Raw genomic sequence first — 21,262 nt, 5'->3', positions numbered from 1 at the left:
CACCCATTGCTGCTGGTTATTGACGCCTCTCTTTTTTTTCTCCACCAGACCCACCAAACATCTAATCCATTGGCTCTACCCGTAAAATACATCTAGAATCTGAACACATATTAACACCCTCAGGGCTACCAACCTAGTCCAAATTAGAATTATTTCTCCACTGAATTATTAAAATATCTTCCCAATTGATCTCTGCTTCAGCCATTGCTCCACATGAGTTGTTTTTCAATATATTGCCAAAGGTATCATTTTACAATGTATATCAGGTTATGTCTCTCCTCTGATCAACTTCTCACCAAAAAATAAATAAATAAATAATAATGACCACCACCCTCCCCTCCGCCCCCCACATCTTACTCAGAGTAACAGCCAAATTCATAGAGTGATCTACACAGATCTACCTAATATCCAGCACTTCTCTTTCACTGAATTCTCCACAACCCCCTACCGGACTTCTAAATAGTCTCTGAACATGCTGTGTTCTTTACACATGTACTTCCGGGCTTCCACACTTGCTGTTTCTTTTGTCTAGATCAATTGCCTCCAGGTACAAACATGGCATAGTCTTCATTTCTTTTAGTCTTTTACATAAATGTAATATCCTCAATACAGCTACTTCTAGTCTCCCAGGGAAACATTACAATTTCTCTCCCAACACTTCCTACTTCCTCCTTGTTTATTCATTTATTTATACAAAGGAGTAGTAGGAAATTGATTGAAAAAGTAGGTAGGTACTAGAAGATAAAAAGATCTAATTTAAAATTCTAGGGAGTTTAAATTGCCTTAAAAATTTGACAGCTATTGAAATAGTTTAATTGAAGACAGACATGGTAAACGTTGTCATTAGAAAGTTATCTTTTGAGGGCCAAGAGGATGGATTGGAGCCATGAGGTAGGAGATCAGTTAAGATCTAGTTACAATGGTCCAGAGGAAGACTTAAGAAAATAGAAATAAGGATTAAAAAGAGCAAGCAAAATTTATATGGAAAGCAAAAGACCCACAATAGCCAATTTGATATTGAAGGAGAAGAACAAAGTTGGGGGACTGAGACTAACAAACTTCAAGGCTTAGGACAAAGCCATAGTAATCAAGACACCGTGGTATTGGTGAAAGAACAGACAACTGGATCAATTGAACAGAATAACGAGTTGAAAAATAAGCTTGCATGAAGCACTGAATGATTTTTCTAGATCCATATTCTACACTTCATTTGTAATCAGAAAGAGCCTGAATAGACAAAGCAATCTTAAGCAAAAAGAACAAATCTGGAAGCATCACATTACCAGACTTCAAACTATACCACAAGGCTATAGTCACCAAAACAGCATGGTATGGGCACAAAAATAGACACATAGACCAATGGAACAGAACAGAGAGCACAGATATAAAACCATCTACCTATTAATATAACCAACTGATCTTCAACAAAGTAGACAACAACATACACTGGGGAAAAGATGCCCTCTTCAATAAACGGTGCTGGGAAAAGTGGATAGCCACATGCAGAAGAATGAAATAGGACCCCTATCTCTTACCACTTAAAAAATTAATTCAAGATGGATAAAATACTTAAATGTAAGGCATAAAACCATAAGAATTCTCAAAGAAAATGTAGGAAAAACTCTTCCAGATAACAGCCCAGGGGAAGAATACAACTAAGACCCCAAAGATAATTCTGGCAACAACAAAAATAAATAAATGGGACTTGATTAAATTAAAAAGCTTCTACACAGCAAAGGAAAAAATCAATAGAGCATATAGACAACCTGCAAATGGGAGAAAATATTTCCATCGATACTTCCAATAAAGGGCTAATATCCATAATCTGTAAAGAATTCAAACAAATCAGCAAGAGGAAAACAAACAACCTCATTATAAAATGGGCAAACACATGAACATAAGCTTTTCAAAAGAAGATAGACAAGTGGCCACAAACAAATGAAAAAATGTTCAACTTCACTAATTATCAGGGAAATGCAAATTAAATCACAATGAGATATCACCTTACCCCAGTGAGAATGGCTATTATTAAAAAGTCCAAAAACAATAGATGCTGGCAGGGATGCAGAGAGAAAGAAATACTTATACACTGTTGGAGGGACTACAAATTAGTACAACTGCAATTAGTATGGAGATTTCTCAAAGAAGTAAAAGTAAATCTACAATTAGATCCAGCAATCCCACTACTGGGTATCTACCCAAAGGAAAAGAAGTCATTTTATCAAAAAGACACCTGCATGTGAATATTTATTGCAGCACAGTTCACAATTGCAAAGATGTGGAATCAACCTGAGTGTCCATCAATTCATGAGTGTATTAACAAAATGTGGTACATATATATGATGGAGTACTACTCAGCCATAAAAAGAAATGAATTAATGTGTTTTGCATCAATTTGGATGGAACTAGAGACCATTATCCTAAGTGTAGTATCTAAGGAATGGAAAAACAAACAACACATGTACTCTCTAAAAATTTGGAATTAATTTATGGGCACACAGTGGCACAGAGAGAAGTAAAAGCCATTGGAAATCAAGAAGGGGGAGGGGGAGGGGAGGGATAAAAACCTACCTAACAGGTACAATGAACACTATTCAGGTGATTGGTACACTTATAGCCCTGACTTAAGCATTATAAAAGCTAGCAATGTAACAAAAACATTTGTACCCCCTTAATATTTTGAAATTAAAAAAATAATAAAAATCCCACAAAAATGTAATCAATTGATCTTTGAGAAAAGAATAAAAGCAATTCAATGGACAAAGGATAGTCTTTTCAACAAATAGTGCTAGAACTGAACATCCACATGCAAAAAAAGTGAATCTACACACAGATCTTACTATCTTTTCAAAAATTAACTCAAATGGATCATAGAGTATTTGTAAATTTGATGTATACTTATTTAAATATCATTGTAAAATGCAAAACTATAAGACTCCTCAAAGATAACATAGGAGACAATGTAGATGACTTTGGGTGTGCTGACGACATTTTGAACACAACACCAAAGGAATAATCCAGAAATTCAATAATTGATAAATTGGATATCATTAAAATTAGAGAATTTCAGTCTGTGAAAGGAACTGTTAAGAGAAAGATGACAAACTACAAACTGGGAGAAAATATTTACAACAGGCATATCAAGTAAATAACTGTTATCCAAAATATTCAAAGAACACTTAAAATTCAATAGTAAGTAAACAACCCAATTAAAAATTGACAAAAGACCTAAATAGACACCTCATCAGTGAAGATACAAAGATGCCTAATAAGGATATGAGAAGATGCTTCACTTCGTATGCCACTATGAGGAATTACAAATTAAAATAGCAATGGGATACCATGGCACACCTATTAGAAGGACAAAAATCCTAAACACTGATAACACCAAATGTTGGAGAGGACATAGAGCAACAGAAAGTCTTATTCATTGCTGGTGGGAATGCAAAATAGTTCAGCTACTTTGGAAGACAGTGTGACAGTTTCTTACAAAGCTCAACATAGTCTTATTATATTATCCAACAGTGATCCTTGTTATTTACCCAAGGAGTTAAAAACTTACGGACACACAAAAACTTATACACAGATGTTTTATATTAGCTTTATTCATGGTTGTCAAAGCTTGGAAGCTACCAAAATGTTCTTCAGTAGATGAATGGATAAACTTTGGTACATCTGTACAATGAAATATTATTCCGTACTAAAAAGAAATGATCTATCAAGCCATAAAAATGTGTGGAGGAACACAAAATGCATATTACTAAGTGAAAGAAGCTAAACAGAAAAGGTTATATACTATATGGTTCTAATTATATGAAATTATGGAAAAAGTAAAACTATGGAGACTGAAACAATAAGTGGTCATCAGGGGTTTTCAGGGAAGAAGGGATGAATAGGTGAAGTACAGGGGGGTTTTAGGGCAGTGAAACAACTGCATATGATACTATGATGACAGATACAAGTCAACATTTGGCAAAACCCATAGATTATACAACACTAAGAGTGAACCCTAATATAAACTATGGAGTTTGGGTGATAATGATGTGTCAATGTTGGTTCATAGATTGTAAGGGATGTTGGTGGTGGGGTCGGTTGTGCATGAGTGGGGGGGGAGATTTATGGGAATTCTTTGTACCTTCTGCTCAATTTTGCTAGGAAACCAGAACCACTCTAAAAAGTAAAGTATTAAAAAAAAGAACAAGCTGTTTCAGGATATTTATGTATAATTTTCTAGCTCTTATAAATCTGTAGCCCTATATAGGTAGCACAGTAGGATATCTTTAAGAAGCCCTGTTTAAGAGCCACAATAATTTATTTAAAATGAATTGTATTCTTCACTAATATTTCCTAAACATTAAATAGTTCCAATTCATAAAACCAAATGACACTTCTAAAATGTCCTTTTCTCTACTCTTCAATTCCCCTGCACTCTAAAGCTACTCTGGAAATCTTCCCCTTATAATATTTCCTTTCTGCCAAGTGTTTCACTGTTTTTTCCCTCTCTCCCTGTCCTCTCACTTCCTTTCTATAAGCCCCTATGATATTGACCAATTAATCTCATATTCAGAAAGCAAGGTATCATTCTTTTTAGGGGTAAATGGAAAGGGTAAATGCTTTACACTATTTCTTGGAGAGACAAGGCTGTGAATACTCTCATATGAATTATTTTTGTCCCGTCACAAAAGCAATAGAAGTGTCATGACTTAGTGATTGATTGGACGTAGAAAGGGAAAAAATGAATCATCCAAAGACTTCAGGCTTTCACAATCATTCATTCAGTATTGATTGGATGCTTACTAAGTGCCAGATGCACTGTCCACCTGACAAACACTATCTCTACTCTTCAAAACCAACGAAAGTCTATTCTGTAACACGTTCAAATGAAAAGGCAATCACAATAAGGCATGATGAGTTAATAATGTGGAAGATACACGTGACATAGAGGCAGAGAAGATGTGGAAAGAGAAAATAAGTAGACTGTAATGTATTATTTTTGAAAAGTCCGTGAGATATTCAAAAGGCAATGTCCACTAGGATGTTGAATATATAGGAATGGAATTAAGGCCTGTGCTGGCATTGTTAAGTTAAAAGGTAAAAGGAGCTATGATATTGGGTGAAAGGCTAACAAACAGTGTGCATAGTAAGATGATAGAGGCATACCACTAAAAATTTAGAAAACAACACAGCATAAGCTGTGGCTAGTGGAAAAAAGCCATGGAAGCTGTAAATAATGAGTATTGACATTTCTGATTAAGTATTGAATGCTTTTTGTGAGTCAAGAAACACAATTGAGAATTGACCTTAAATTTATCAATCATGAGCATACTGGTAGCCTTGGCAAAAATCAGTCCAGTGGTTTAAGTAAATCAAGTAAAAAATTAAAGTGGATTGAGGAGAAAGCGGTGGTGAACAAACTAAGAATAGTTGCAAACAAAAAGAAAAAGGAAGTTTTTGAGAAAAACCATTCTCACTAGAGTTAAGTGATATCTTATTGTAGTTTTGATTTGCATTTCCCCGATGATTAGAGATGTTGATCATTTTTTCATGTCTTTGTTGGCCATTAGTCTATTTTCTTTTGAAAAATTTCTGTTCATGTCTTTTGCCCACTTTTTAATGGGGTTGTTCATTTTTTTTTTCTTTGCTGATTTGTTTAAGTTCTTTGTAGATTCTGGTTATTAGCCCTTTATCGGATGTATAGCATGCAAATATTTTCACCCATTCTGTAGCAACTGAAAGGGTTAACAGCAATACAACACTAACACTTGCTGTCATGGGGAATCTACACCCATTGGGCACTTGAGAACTCTAAGGATCAGTGCTATAAAATTTCAGAAAGATTCCCATGGACTGAAGTCATCAGGAGAGGATTTAGGGATATGGATTGTTTTAATCATTGAAGAATGAAAGGATTTGGATTTTGAAGAAGAAAGAGGAAAGAGAGATTTGAAACAGAAGAGAGAAGAAGGATCCAGGACCAGGAAGGGGAATGATATGACCAATTTTATCCTTAGAATTACAATGGAGTACTCATTTTCTGTGCTTTTCTCTATACACTTAAGTTAAATCAATGTATAGCCAGCAGCAATAAAATGATTGCCATCAACTGATAATTGCTTTGGTTTAGTTCAATAATCATTCTTTAAAACCATTATTATATTTAGTATTGATTTTCATCCTTGTTAATTGGCTCAGTAGACAATCATGGAAGCAGTTATCTATGAAACATAAAATGCTCACTTGGCCCTCGTATTCTTACAGGCAAGAAAACTATAAGATATAGAGATGAATCAATGAAGCCAGAATGTAGAAATTCACTTCTTGCCTTATGAATGAATAAAAGAGGGAGAAAAAAAATTTTGCCTAATATTTAACATTGAAGTTTAATTTCAAGAAATTATTAAAATATCAATTATAATATTAATGGAAATTTATATTAATTGACTTTTTGTTTTGTGAATGTAATATGTTGCTAATAGTATTATAATTATATTCAGAAGTTACATTAATATCTGGAGTCTCTTAGAAGCTACATTTTTAATATTTTAATCATTCTTTTTCTTTTACTTTATCAATATAAATGGAATTTGTCTGCATCAGAAGTAACAAAAGATTACTAGCTCTTCAAATTAATTTCAACAATCACTTCTCTACCACTGACTTTCTTACCTAGAGACATTTAAAGAAAATATATAAATGTTCCTGTTTGGGGGAAGTATATTTACTTTGTAGAAAGTTTTAGCAAGATTTTTTTTTTGTGTTACATTGTCTCACTATCAGGAAATTATCTGTGTGACATTCTATACTACTGACTTTGATCTGCTGATAATGAAAACTAAACTCTTGCCAAATGGACACTTTTTATCCTGTGTACAAATAGTTATAAATTCCAATTATCAAAAATATTATTCAAAGAACTCAAAGAATGAATAAAGAATTTGAAGTCCAGATAAATGAAGGTACAAGTCCAATGTTACACAGCTAATATGAACTCGTATTTTTTTATTAATTCTAAATCTCTTCCTCTATTGCTACTGTTCTGTATTGGTATCCTAAATATCAAGAAGTAGAATTTTCATTGCCATATACAAGCTAATAAAGAACTTTGTGAAATAGAAAATACTGAAATTTTCTTTTGATTATTTATTTTATAACTCTAAATTTTATATATCTTATAGTTCCTATTTCCACCTTTTACTTATTTCTTTTACTTCAGAGTATTCTAAATTTTACATGACACACAAAATAATTATTTTTCATCAATAAAAGACATGCTCCATTCAATTTCATTGGTATGCCTGCTATTTTTAATCTGATTGCCTCATATTTTATGTTATTTTAGCTTTTAGATGCTACAAAATAAACACCAGCTTGGCCATCACCCAGAAATAACATGGATGGTAACATGTAAATATAGTCTACATAGAATTTCATTATCCCACACAAAACTAAACCAGGTTATACAATTGTCAAAGTTTGGAAAAGCATGACAAAAACTCATGGGAAGAGATTTAGAGTGATTTCAAGCATTCTGCCACTTGTCAGAGGCAACATTTCTTGAGACGTTCCTATTTTAATACTTGATGACTGGAATCTAGAATTACTACAAAAGTTACTTATGAATGCTTTAAAAGGATACCAGGTCCTGTACCAAAATAATTCACTTAGCAATCCTATTTGGTAGAAAATACTGGGAGATTATGAAATGTAAAATATTGTGTTGATTTTCAAAATATATCTGGGTAAAAAGAAAAGAAGGAGTAAAAGTGGTCTTGTTTTTTATATGGAAACCATGAGATCCATTTAAAATACACCAATACATTTGTGGCAAAACATAGAATACAGTTGGTATCTTTTTATTCTCAGTCTAGGTCAACATTAGAAATTAGTAATTTTAAAAAGTTCATTGTATTGTCCAAAAGGCTTCTGTGGAAGAAATTACTGCCTTGACTAGGTATGAGACAGATGGTGGCTAGAAGATTTCTTGTGTTTTCGTTGTACAAGGGATGTGGATAAAGACTTCAGAATGAAGACTTTGTTCACCTAACTCCCGGCTCTACCAGTTGGATAGATAACCAACTAGGAAACATTTGTATTTGTTTTTGTTCTATCTAGTTTCAGTTTCTCAACCTTTGCCTTCTTGTCTTCTAATTCTACATTTCTCTTTACTCCAACATGCCAGAAAATCAAGATCAACTATTTGGCACCTTTTTCTAACAGTTTTTTTCCTCTGATCTATGGTCTGTTTTCCTCAAGCCGTTTGAATGTTAGTTAATTTTGATGACCATGATGAGTTAGATTAGAATGTTGATCAATGATATGTGATCCTTTACGTTAGATTTAATGTTATGAATATTGAAATGTATAATCAAAATATAGTAGAAACTGTGCGAAAAGGTGGTTTAGGTGATTATTTCCAAATGAGGATTGGGATACTCATCATTCAGGGGTAAATTTAAATTGGTACAAAATGTTACATTGTAGGCCAAAGTCAGAGTACCAATATATGTAATTAAAACTTAATTCCATTAATTTAAAATCTCTCAAGTTTTCAACTTTGCACTGGAAACTCCGTATTTATTGTCACAGCTTTCTCAGCAGTTCTGTGGATTATCATTACCGCATTCACGGATCATGAATCTGAGGCAGAGAAGGGTTGGTTAGCTTTAACGTTTTATCACGAATAAGGGCTAAAATAGATTCAGAATCTAGATTTAGTGGAATCCAACATTACCATCTGCCTTCTACTATGTCACGATACCATGTCGTCTTTAAACCAATTCACATTTGTTTACATGACTGTGATTCTTCTCTCATAGGGCTTATGCTTCATGATTAAGCCAATCAATCTCTACATTCCTGAACATTTACAAGTGCATGGAAGCCAGAAATATTTTTATTATTCATGCGTCAAATCTTTACATATTTTCTTTCTTGGACTGGCTCAAAAGATCAATGAAATAATATGTTTAAATGAAAAAGATAGACTTTCACTTACTGAAGAAATTTATCATTTCCTTTTTCATTAAGAGATTGTGCGCCTTGTAAATCTTTTTATGAAAATTTGCTTTTTTACTCTAGGGCACATCCTGAGTAATACAGTCACACTTTGTAATTTCACCCTATTGTTATTTACATGAATTATATTGATCAGTCTTCTAACCAACTGCTAGAGCTGGGTTTCAGGTGGGCAGAGTATTTACACTAAAGCCTTTATCCATAGTTCTTATAGTGACATAATGAAAAGCATCAAGAAACCTTGGTAGCCACCATTTATCTCTTATTCAAGGCAAAAATCCTTCCACAGAAGTCTTCTGGACAGGTAACATTCCACTCTGTGTTGGTTGCTTTAATTGAGTGGAAACTTACCGATTTTTAGAAAGTATTTTTTTTCCTCACCTGGCATAGAAACAACTTCCCAGGATCTTTCGTATTTTAGTCTGTTGGTGTCACATAACATAAAACAAATTCCTTTTTTAAATTAAAAAAAAAGAAACCTTCAATATATAAAGATAACTATACTGCTCCTCTGTAGTCTTTTTTCTTTAAATATCACTGTTTTTTCAACTGTTACTCATATGGTATGGTTCCCAGATGTCTCCTTACATTTTCTGCTAATCAAACCCTGGCTGTCTGCTGATTATTGGTTAAGCACTCTCTAAGCATTTCTGCCATCAAAAGTTTTTGGTTAAATGAGGAGCTCTGATTCACATACAGCAATTTCATTATGAGATAATAAGTACCATGACAGAGCTGTGTGCAGGTAGAGCAGCGACACCTGGTCTGCCCTAGGGGCAGAAGAAGGTCAGAAAAGACTGCTTCTTAATATGAGGCATAAGGAACCTGAGATCAATGATCAGGCCAAATAATGACAGACCTGTGCTAAATGGGGTCACTGGGAACTGTTTCCCTGAAATTGACACTACGATTCTATTAATGCACTCTAAGTTTGTATTACCATCGTATTCATCTTACCAGACTTTTGTTTCTTGTTGAATTTGAAGTACTTTAGTAATTGGTGAAATTATATATACAGTCATTTCTTGTTATACAGGAAGCATTGGTTCCAGGACCCTCATGGATACCCAAACCCACAGACGCTCAAGACCCTTATATACAAAGGCACAGCATTTGCATATAACTTGCTCACATCCTCCTGTATACTTTAAATCATCTCTAGATTACTTACACCTAATACAATGTAAACACCATGTAAATAGTGATTATACTGTAATATTTAGGGAATAATGACAAGAAAGAAAATGTCTGTTCATGTTTAGTACAGACACAAACACTACTTTTTTAAAACTTATTTTCCATCCACAGTTGATTAAATCAATGAGTGGAACTCATGGATGCTGAGAATTACATTGATCCTTCTGAATTTCATTATGTTAGGTCCATCCTTTCAGCAAGTGTAGTAATCTTTTGGAATATTGGTTCTTACCCACACCAATTTGTGGCAACGAGATGGGGGACCAGCTCCTCTGAGGCTTAAGTTTCAATATTAGCAGTGAATTTCATGCTGTAAAGAAGAACATATCTCTCATCTTTGACAAAGCAGACAACAACATACACTGGGGAAAAGAATCCCTATTCAATAAATGATGCTGGGAAAATTGGATAGCCACATGTAGAAGATTGAAACAGGATCCATATCTCTCACCACTCGCTAAAATTAATTAAAGATGGATAACAGACTTAAACCTAAGACATGAAATCATAAGAATTCTAGAAGAAAATGTTGGAAAAACTTTTCTAGATATCGGTCTATGCAAAGAATTTATGAAGAAGACCCGTAATGGCAATCACAACAACAACAGAATAAATAAATGGTAATTTATTAAATTAAAAAGCTCTGCACAGCCAAGGAAACAATCAACAGAGTGAATAGACAACATACAGAATGGGAGAAAATATTTACATGCTATATATCCAATAAAGGGTGAATAGCCAGAATCTACAAAGAACTCAAGCAAATCAGCAAATCAGAAAAAAAAAAAAAATCAAACAACAGCATTAAAAAGTGAGCAAAAGAGATGAAGAGAAGTTTTTCAAAAGAAGATAGACAAATGGCCAAGAAACATATGGAAAAATGCTCAACGTCACTAATGATCAAGGAAATGCAAATCAAGACCACAATGAGATGTCACCTAACCCCAGTGAGAATGGCTCTTATCAAATAGTCCCCAAACAATAGATGCTGGTGTGGATGTGGAGAAAAAGGAACACTCATACACTATTGGTGGGACTGCAAAGTAGTTCAACCCCTATGGAAAATAGTATGGAGATTCCTCAAAGAACTAAAAGTAGACCTACCATTAAATCCAATAATCCCACTAACTGGGTATTTACCCAAAGGGAAAAAAAACCACATTTTATCAAAAAGACATTTACATTAGAATGTTATCACAGCACAATTCACAACCACAAAGATGTGGAATCAACCCAAGTGCCCAACAATTCATTAGTGGATTAATAAAATGTGGAATATGTATACTATGGAGTACCACTCAGCCTTTAAAAAAATGAATTAATACCTTTTGTAACAATCTGGCTGAAACTGGAGACCATTCTCCTAATGGAAAAACAAACACCACATGTACTCACTATTGAATTGGAACTAACCGAACGGCACTTGTGCGCAATAGGAAGTAAAACTCAACAAAATCAAACAAGTGGGAGGGGCTGAGGAGGCGGTGGGTGAAATCATAGCGAATCAGTACAATGTACACCCTCTGGGAGATGGGCACACTTAAGTTTGTCCCATGCAGTACAAAAGCAATCTATGTAACCGAAACATTTGTATCCCCGTGATATTCTAAAATGAAACGAACAATCAAAAACCTCCATAAAACATACAATAATTTGAGATAATTTACAGACATAATACTTTTTAAATACTTAGAACTGCAATGAATAGAAGTGAAGTTGAGAATTACATTTTCTAAAACTGATTAGTTTTTCTACTTTCCAGAGGAAGTAACACTAAACAGAGTGCCACAGTGCCATATCCTAAACTCTCCCAAACAACGTCACAGAACTGAGGAGAATGATCAACAGGCAGCATCAAAATTCTGCTTGTCAGCTTGCACATTACGTGAAATCGTTACTCTTTGTCACATTTTTCTATAAGATAAAATAAGATTGCTCCAATTGACATGCAACTTTTAAATAGATTTTCTGAATGACAATTTATCAGAAAGGCATTTCCCGACCAGCCCTATACCTCTCAGTTACACCCTTTAGCCTATCACCTGGACTTATGCATCTTCAGAGCACTCAGACACTATCATTGGATCTTAATTTGTTTACTGTCTGTTTTCTCCCACCAGAAGCCTCCTGAGAGCTATTTTGTTCACCCTGGTACCTTGAGTGGTATCTGGCACATATTAAAAAATAATAGAATATCATATTTATTATCATTAGCATTATGAGCAGTATTGAACAAAACTTTTAAAATATTATTTCTCTATTTAAAGTGAAAAATATGTCCAGACAGATGAATAGGTAAATAATTTAAATATTAAATTGAGTTCAACCTCAATTGATCAATTTTAACATTATTTCTGTGGTTATTAAGAAAACGAACTATTCCAAGGAAAGTGGCTTCACAAACTGAGACATCAGAAACCGTAATACTTTAAATGAATTAATAAGTATAATTTATACACAAATGCCTGTGTTTTATTTTAGTTATTACAATACGTAAAATCTTAATTGGATTGACATCACTATTAGTGAAAGATTGGTTGAGAAAGAAATGAAATTTAAATTCGGATTCTAATCATTAACTTGCACTTTAATGATTGGAATTAGGACTTTTCTGTGCGTTCACAGGAGCACATGCATCTCTGCATCTGTTTCCTTTCCTTGTATTAATCTTTAGTGATGCCATATTTATTTCTGAGGTTTAAATGATTTTTATGTAGGCTTGAAAGACTACTCAGTACATCAAGAAGAACTCTTTTCAGATATCTGATGAAATATGACGAATTCTCTGGGTCAGCAGATTACAGTTGAATTTCTGATCCAGGAATGGAATCAAGCCAAAATATCTACATGGGCAAAATAGCTTTTCCTTCTGTTTTTTTCTTCCACTAGCATGGCAGTCAGCCTTTGGGATGAATATGAATGCTATTATGTTTAAACTACTAAATATGAAAGTAATTTGTGGTGGTTTAAAATACTAATATAAGGATTGTTTACATTTGTTTATTTTTTATAAACACTAAGCTGCATTTGCTGGATGGAAAAGATCCTACTGGCAATGAATGGGGAGTGCAAAGGACTCTACTCAAAGAAGTTAGTAAATTAAATGGGAGTTCATAGGTGAGAGAATAGCCCATATTTTAAGGTTGACATCACTACTTCTGTGGCATAAATTCCCACCCTGTCTTACTTTTCTTTTACTGCTTAATATAGTTCTACCCACTTTTTCTTTGTATTTTCCCTATTTACTCTGTGTTCAAACCTGGCCATTAGATTCATAATTGCTACCATATTAAACATGAGAGACTCGCTCTCCAGCTATGCAGAAGGGCATTTAAGCTGAAGTGGCAAAAATACATAGAGGAAGGGAAGGGAGGAAAGGAGGAAAGAAGGAACAGAGGGATGGAGGGAGGGAGGGAGGGAGGGAGGGAGGATCCACCGAAGGAAGAAAGAAAGGAAAACAGAGAGACAAGAGGGAGAGAGAAAAGAATGGAGAAAAGGGGCATAGGAAAGGGAAGAAATAGAAAGGGAAGGGAAAGAGGAAAATGGGTGAAAGAAAGAAGAAAAAAAGGAGCAAATGAAGAGAGATTAAGAAAGCATTTCTACATTGACTTTTTGCTTGAACATATCCAACTTGGCCAAGCTGACTTTCAACTTCCATGTGGTTATGATTGAAGATGCATTCCGTTAAAGACTTTTAATGAGGAGGCTAAATATTTTAAATAAATCTCAACATAAATTCAATTTATTGTGGAATGTCCAAAATAGGGAAATTCTTATAAATTGGGAGCAAATGAAGGAGTGTGTGCATGAGCAGGACATGCACAGGTTTTTTAGCTTGCTAAGAGCTTCTTTGAACTATTCAAATATTTAAAACAATAATCTCTAAAAGGAGCAAAAATTCAGTTTAGTAGAGAAATCCCAATTCTACAACTTAATAGAGTTATCACTTTTGTCTTCTCAAATACTCTAAGAACAATACCAAATTATATTTTTGAGCATCCAAACATGGCTTCAACTCTTCATTTTTTTCTCAGATACTCCCTTAATTTCAACTAATTAGTCAGAATTATTCATTTAGTGTCATATTATTAATGTAGTGTTGTAAGTATTTATCCTAAAAAAATACATCTAAGGTAATCTATATATGTAAAATAACTTAAAGAGTCACTTGAAAGCCATTATTTAGTTTGTCATATGTAGGTTACTTCATTATAACCTATTTCATGGTCTGAATTATCTGAATACTCATGAATGTAAACAAATAATAACAAGGCAAAGGAAATAAACGTATCACGTTATATGGGCCAACTGTTTACCTGTAGGAATGAAGAGTAGGTTACCATTCACATTTCAAAATTCTCTTTGTCTTGAAATGTCAAAAGCCACTAATGAGTTTGGGATTCATTTCCAGATTATTTTGAGTTTTGAGGAAATCTGTTCTCAATTCAGTATTATTTCTAAAAGAAATTTTAGATTTGTCAATTCTGGAATGTGATAGCCTTCCTTAGAAAACTGAGATAAAGACAGCTTGGGACTAGGACCGTCTCTATTAGAAATGACTGTATGTATGTATACAAGTTGTGTATTGCAAATGACACCTCTAACTTCTTAAGTTTGCTGAAAATGACTTTAAAAAGAGTGAATTTTAACACTCTGTGTAGTAGCATAGCGGAAAGTTTCCTGAAGTGCTAAAGGTTGGCTAAATGTTTTATCCTGATGGCTGAAGGCAATAGCATTTTGTCTGACACCTGACTCATTTTTCTCACTTGAGAAACCTAAAATAAATCAACAGACAACAAGTTTCTCTTTTTCCTAGTTATTTGGACTACATAATGAATGGGAGTTTACCTTCTCTTTTGTTGTCTATCTTTACAAAATATATACTACCACAGTATTTAGAATGTGTACTTTTACTGTAAATTATCCTAGGCCAGTTACTTTAATAAAACCTTCACATTTCTTTGTTTTTGGCACGTATCCATATGTGGCATTTCTTACCTTTCCACCCCTACCAAGATGATGGTTAGAGAGTACATATCATCTTTATTTCCTTTTCTTCCCCTGAACATATGATGTATGTTATAGTAGTTTCTGCTAGGCTTATTTACATTTTTTCATTAATACAACATTTAATAAAGAAAAAAAAAACCTTTGTTACTTTAACATTTTGCTCTACTTAGAAAATATATTGTTTTTAAATATCCCACAGTTTTTACTGGAGAAAAGAGTAACACTTCAGGTTAGACTTTAAACATAATGCATTATCAATGAATTTCAGCCCAGAAAGAATTAGCCTTCTGGGTGCAGAGCATCCCAGTCTTGGCCTCCAGCCAGGGCTGATATTCTAGTTTTATTTTATGTTTCCCCAGCTGCTTTCTAAATCTGGGGAGGCAGCACCAGCCAGAATTTTCTAGTTTGAACACAGTATGCTAAACGCTTCTGTTCTCCCTTAGTAGTTGCTACTAAATGATGCACAGAAAGTTTGATCTTTGAATTTTATTTTCAAAGGTCCCTTTTCTACTCAGAGAGAAAGTGCAATGGGTCGTATAAACATTAGACCTATGGAGGACAACTATTTATTTAGCATTTTTAAGAACTAACGCTAGTATAGAGATTGAATTAAGAAACTAAATTTATTTTAAATCCAATCACAGAATGTTTTTTTGAGAGAAGAAAGAATAGGTATAACAGGTTTAATACTCTAATAAAATAAGCAAGATTGTTCTTTTCCTGAGGTGAACATATACATAAACACGCATTTCTATTTTGATTATCAAATATAGAAATTTCAAATTATGATTTTTATATATAGTTATATATCAAATAATCCCCATTTACATCTTTTTGGTATTTAGGGTAAAATGTTTAAAAAGAAACATGTCTTAGATAGGAACTCCATCTTGCAGAAAACAAAATGCAATTTATGTACATTTTGTAATTATTTATTAAAAGGAAAAGAATACTAAAATTCTCACGAGATGTTACTTTTCTTTAAGAATAATGCCTGAGTTTCTGAATTGCATCTATATTCTCCCTTAAAGGTTGATATTCATGTTAATAAGTCATACACATTATAAATTTTTCAAAAGGTTTTTTATGCATCAATCTTTGTGGCAACCAATTGCCATTCAGATAGAATTAAAAAGGACAATTCTGCTTAGTGTTCAATTTCCAAAAATCTTCTCAATTATCTTACTATGTCTATCAATGTAAATGCTGTGTAATATTGATAATAAAGTATACATGTATAAAATTCCTTATTTTTAAAAATGTCAACAATCATAGCAAGTTTAAATTCACATTTATATATTGAGATAAATGTAAATGGAAAGTATATTTTGCTTATTAATCACTTATTTTTAATGAATTCCAATTGAAGACTTAGGCTTTTCTAGTCAGTGGATTTATAATGTCAAGGTATACTTGCCTCTTAAAAAAATGACTAGCATAGAAACTAGTTGGCATCTGGATATAGCTAATTGGAATACTTTCAATAGAGGAGATTAAAATTATTTTTTGATATAAAAAACTTCTAAATCTTTGTGGAGAAAATTTATTGTCTCCTAGTTTTCGGGAAATTCAACCAATTACAGTAACTTTTATCTTAATCAATTTCCTCTTGTGGCAAGAAACTCACAGGATTTTAATCATGAACTTGGTGAGAGTGGATAACTAAAATCATTTTAAGAGTTACAGAAGCATACTCATATCCTGGTATGTGATTTATTTAAAACATTTATGATCTTGAGTTAATGAAAAATATTCTGGTAAAAGCATGATGAATGCAAGCAATGATGTGTTTAAAAGAGACATGATAAAGCATAAACTATTGAAACTTTTTCGGAGCTATATGAGAACTCACAGTATAACCCATCATCATAAACAAAACATATCATCACTTGAAAATGCTAAGATAATTACTCTGAGAAATATAGTATTTTGTCAGCATGAATTACGAGGAAAATAAAGTTTGTTTCCTTTATATTTAGATTCCTCTAACAGAGATACTGAAGAGAATGAGTAAGACCATATTTAAATACCATTTCTTGCATTCCAACTTATTCTTTGCACGAGGAATTTGGAGGTATTTATAGGTATAACATAAAGCTGTTTCTGTCTTCCTGGAAATATATATATATATATGGAATATGACATATATTGTTCTAAGAATTTATTTTTCTTTCCTAATAGGAGCTAGGAAGAGAACATCCATTTCTTTATAAGCAATTTATGACTGTATCATACAATTTCAAATGTCTGTGACAGCTGTTTCTCTAAAGCAGACCATTAGAACAGAGCATGCCTATAAATCTCAGATCCCAAGGAGAGGAGTTCCCATCGTCGGTAATTTGAATGCCTTGTTTTCAGTAACACTTTTTGGGGAAATATTTATAACCCTACAGTTAGTTTTGGATATTGAATTTGTAACATTGGTGATTTTGGAAAGACTAAAATTGTCATCAAATGAGATGTTTTCTATGCAAATGTTCTGGCAAATATATCAAGTTCTGTTAAAATATATCAAGTTGTATCTCTTTTTTAGGCAGGACTCTATTTTCCATTTATCCTACAAATATAACTTCTACAAAGCATAATGACAGTTAAGAAAACATGCTGAAAAGGGAGATTGAATTTGGTTTTAAAATATTATCTGCTTCTACATAAATCTTTCACAAATAAAACTTTATTGTGTTCAACTTGTTTACATAGCTAAGCAACACAAATCCATTTATTGTACACGCCTCGGTTTCAGCAAATTAAGCAGTAACTTACCTAGAGAAGCATTTCAATTTTTTTTCTTTTCCTAACTTGAATTTATCCCGAGTTAGAAAATGAGATATCCGGTATTCAGGTTCACTTGGCTCCAGGTTAATTAGAAGGAGCTTTCAGTTCATGCAATCTGCCTGAACAGTATTCCAAGAGCACTCTCTAGCTCCAGTCCTAGTATCTGAACTCTTCCAGCAGAGTCTTTTTATTTATACACACATTGTCCTTTTCAAAACAAGCAGCCAGCTGGGATGATTCAAACCTCTGTTCAGCACACCGTTAAAATGCAGCTTCCTTCTTGGACACGAGAATTACACCAGGGAGCAGACCGAGTACAGCAAAAAGGCAATGAGAACTATTTAATCACCGGAATACCAGCTGCTCCTGCTCTGCTGTTGCTACTGCCGCTGCTTCTCTTGTGTAGCTGTAGTCGGTCTTTCCCTCCTTCCTCTCTCTCGTGTCTCCAGAACTATAAAGGCAGCTTTGCTGGGTTATGATTGGCAGAAACGGCCAATTCTTTCAGCTAATCATCCTCAAGACTTTCAAGGACCTGAAGCCGTTGTGATGTCATCCAGTCAGTGGGATGTCACACATGAATACATTCCAACAGGAGCTAATTCAGCGATCCGCTGCATTCCTCTCACATCACGGTGATTGATTAGATGCTCCTTGAGGATCTGCATAATCTTTCATTGTACAGTTGGACTATTTCCTATGAAATTTGAGAATAAAATTCCACTTTGCAGCTATAATACTGTACCATAACATTCTGTTGGGTAAAATAAGAAAAATTCAGGACAGGGTTTTCTGCTGCAAAGATGTGCCAGTCAAACACACAATTTACAAACTCAAAGAAAGCCAGCAATGAGCCATGGGAAACCTGGACAAGTATTAGTGAACTACATACTCCTGAAATTAATAATAATGTTTTAGACCATAATAAATACTAGAAGAAAAGAAAGAATATATGTGTGTGTGTTTATTGTATGCATTGTTTTATTAATTGAGATAAATTACTGGATTATACTGGAAAAGTTCTTTTCTATTCCCAGCTCTGACAAAAATTGTCTTCATGTTTCGGTTCTTTTTTAATTGGCAACATAAGATGATTACCTGCTTTCTGTTCTCTGCTAACTCATGTGAACTCATAAAGATACTATAAAGTACTTTGGTATACTTTATGTAAAGTTCTTTAAACTTCTTCATTAGAATACACACAAAATAAAAGTAAAGTGCTTTCAACTGCATTTCTTCACTCCAGACTATATGATTACGAGGGGCTCTTCTTGCTTAATTACATAATCTCTGCCATTTAATTCAGTGGAACAAAGATGTGCTAATGAGAATTTGGTCCAAGACCCCTAATGGGCTAGAGGACAGAGCTGCAAACTTTTCCCAACTTCAAGTATTCCTCTGTCATATGGGTATCTTTGGTTATAAACAGTTCTGCTTGAAATACTGGGATGGTTTCTGAGAAACCCTATGTATGACTTCCAGGTGAGGGTGGGAGGGAGTCCCTCAAAATCCAGCAGTTATTGATGATATGGACTTTTATATGAGTAATTTTAATGCACACAATATTATTATTGTTATTATACTGCACAAGGTTTTGAGGGTCAGCAAGCTGTAGACACATGCTAGATAGAGGATAAGAAAAAACATCTAGAAAATTAGAAAGAATATTTACCAGTTATTCATAAATGACAATACAATCTAGTATATAATAGATCATGTGCCAGTTATTTTTTCAGGTTCACAGGCTAAATATATATTAAAGGAAAAATTGTATTTTATAATTCATCAAAAAAGAGTCCAGGTATTACTTACTACCTTTTAAGAACATTTGGAATGCAAAAATGCATTTGATGATCAAGTCAGAATTTTCTTAGTGATACATATCAAAATTCAAAATGGATAAATAAGTTGCAGTTAAACATTTCAACAATGTTGTAATACAATAATTATTAGTGGAATAGCATCATGCCAAACACTAACTGTTGATAAATAAAGTGAAATAGGATACACTTTAAAAGCTAATTGAAGATTTTCCACTGTATGTAGTTGGGCTCACTAATAATTTCTTTATTCAAGTTTAGTGGTTATTCTTAAGTCTTACCTTTACAAAAATGATTTAATGAAAAGAAACATTGTTATAAAATACTCAGGGTCTTTATCCTGTTGATATCATTCCATTTCACATCTCCAGAAAGAATGCCACTTTGTCAGAATGATTTTAGTTATTGGAACTAAATTACTACACAGTGATATGATTACAAAACCATCACATTAAAACATAGAGCAAAATTAACATGCTCAGCACTGGTGATAACTATAGTTGATGTTAATTGATTACAAGTGAAAGTTGATCAATTTTGTCTCTAGTATGAGTCCATAAACAATGTTTTTAGTTGAAGAGACAGTTTTATTCCCTGGAGTGAAATGAATACTAAAGTGAAACTACTTTGGCAATGTAAAAGTGTTACATATAATATTAACGGAAGATATTCTTACTAAACGTAAAATATTTTTAAATATCTGTTAAACATAAACTTTTAGAAAAAAAAATCCAGAGATAAGGAATGAAAATTCATTGAAAGGGAAAAAAAGTCCACTTTAGTCTTCTCATTATTCATTAAGAAATAAATTAAATATCGAGGATAGACTGTCCCATCGTGTAAATATGTATAAATGAATGGAAACTAACCAAAAAGTTCTTTCTTTTCTATTCCTAGGGAAAGCTGGAGAAATTCATAACATCTAAACAAAAACAATAAAAACAAAAAAATCTCAAAAGCATTTTGAACACTCTTTTTATAATTTCCTTTGTGTATTGTAGTCTCCAATGACTAAAAAAACTTATCTGTGAAATTATATAATCTTTTATCATTTTCTAATCTGTCATGTTGGGGAAATGAAGAAAATGACCTTGGACATTTCCAGGAGGGAATGTGATATGCAAGAGAGAAGACAGGGAAGAATTATTTGCTCAAAGTGGTTGTTTTTTTTTTTTTAAATCACTAAACCTTTGTTCCGCATTTATAGGCCTTGCACTTACGTCAAATGTAGTGTTATCCAATTAGTTTTTAGTAACATACATTATGCAAAGTATTCACCCAACCACTTATATTTGAATTCTATAGAAAAGAAAGTGAATGCTCTCATTTTTATTTTGACACCTCATAAAGTGTAGTATAATTTTTCCTTTATCTGTTAAGACATAGTTCAGACTTATACTAAGACCACAATGGATTTTTTTTTTTTGAGACAGAGTCTCACTGTGTTG

At 33.3% G+C, this 21,262-nt stretch overlaps 1 protein-coding gene across 1 annotated transcript in view; it reads right to left on the bottom strand.

The window, feature by feature from the left end:
* NDST4 (N-deacetylase/N-sulfotransferase (heparan glucosaminyl) 4) overlaps positions 1 to 18,633 on the bottom strand; it is a 242,455-nt gene extending 223,822 nt beyond the window's left edge. Inside the window, exon 1 of the mRNA XM_012655070.1 lies at positions 17,986 to 18,633. The gene's annotated coding sequence lies outside the window, so the exon portion shown is untranslated. The remainder of the gene's footprint in view (positions 1 to 17,985) is intronic.
* Between the last annotated feature and the right edge of the window lie 2,629 nt (positions 18,634 to 21,262).

Source organism: Propithecus coquereli, unplaced genomic scaffold (genome assembly GCF_000956105.1).
Source record: "Propithecus coquereli isolate 6110/MARCELLA unplaced genomic scaffold, Pcoq_1.0 Scaffold46, whole genome shotgun sequence".
NCBI classification, from domain to species: domain Eukaryota; kingdom Metazoa; phylum Chordata; class Mammalia; order Primates; family Indriidae; genus Propithecus; species Propithecus coquereli.
This window is presented reverse-complemented; position numbering and strand designations above follow the sequence as displayed.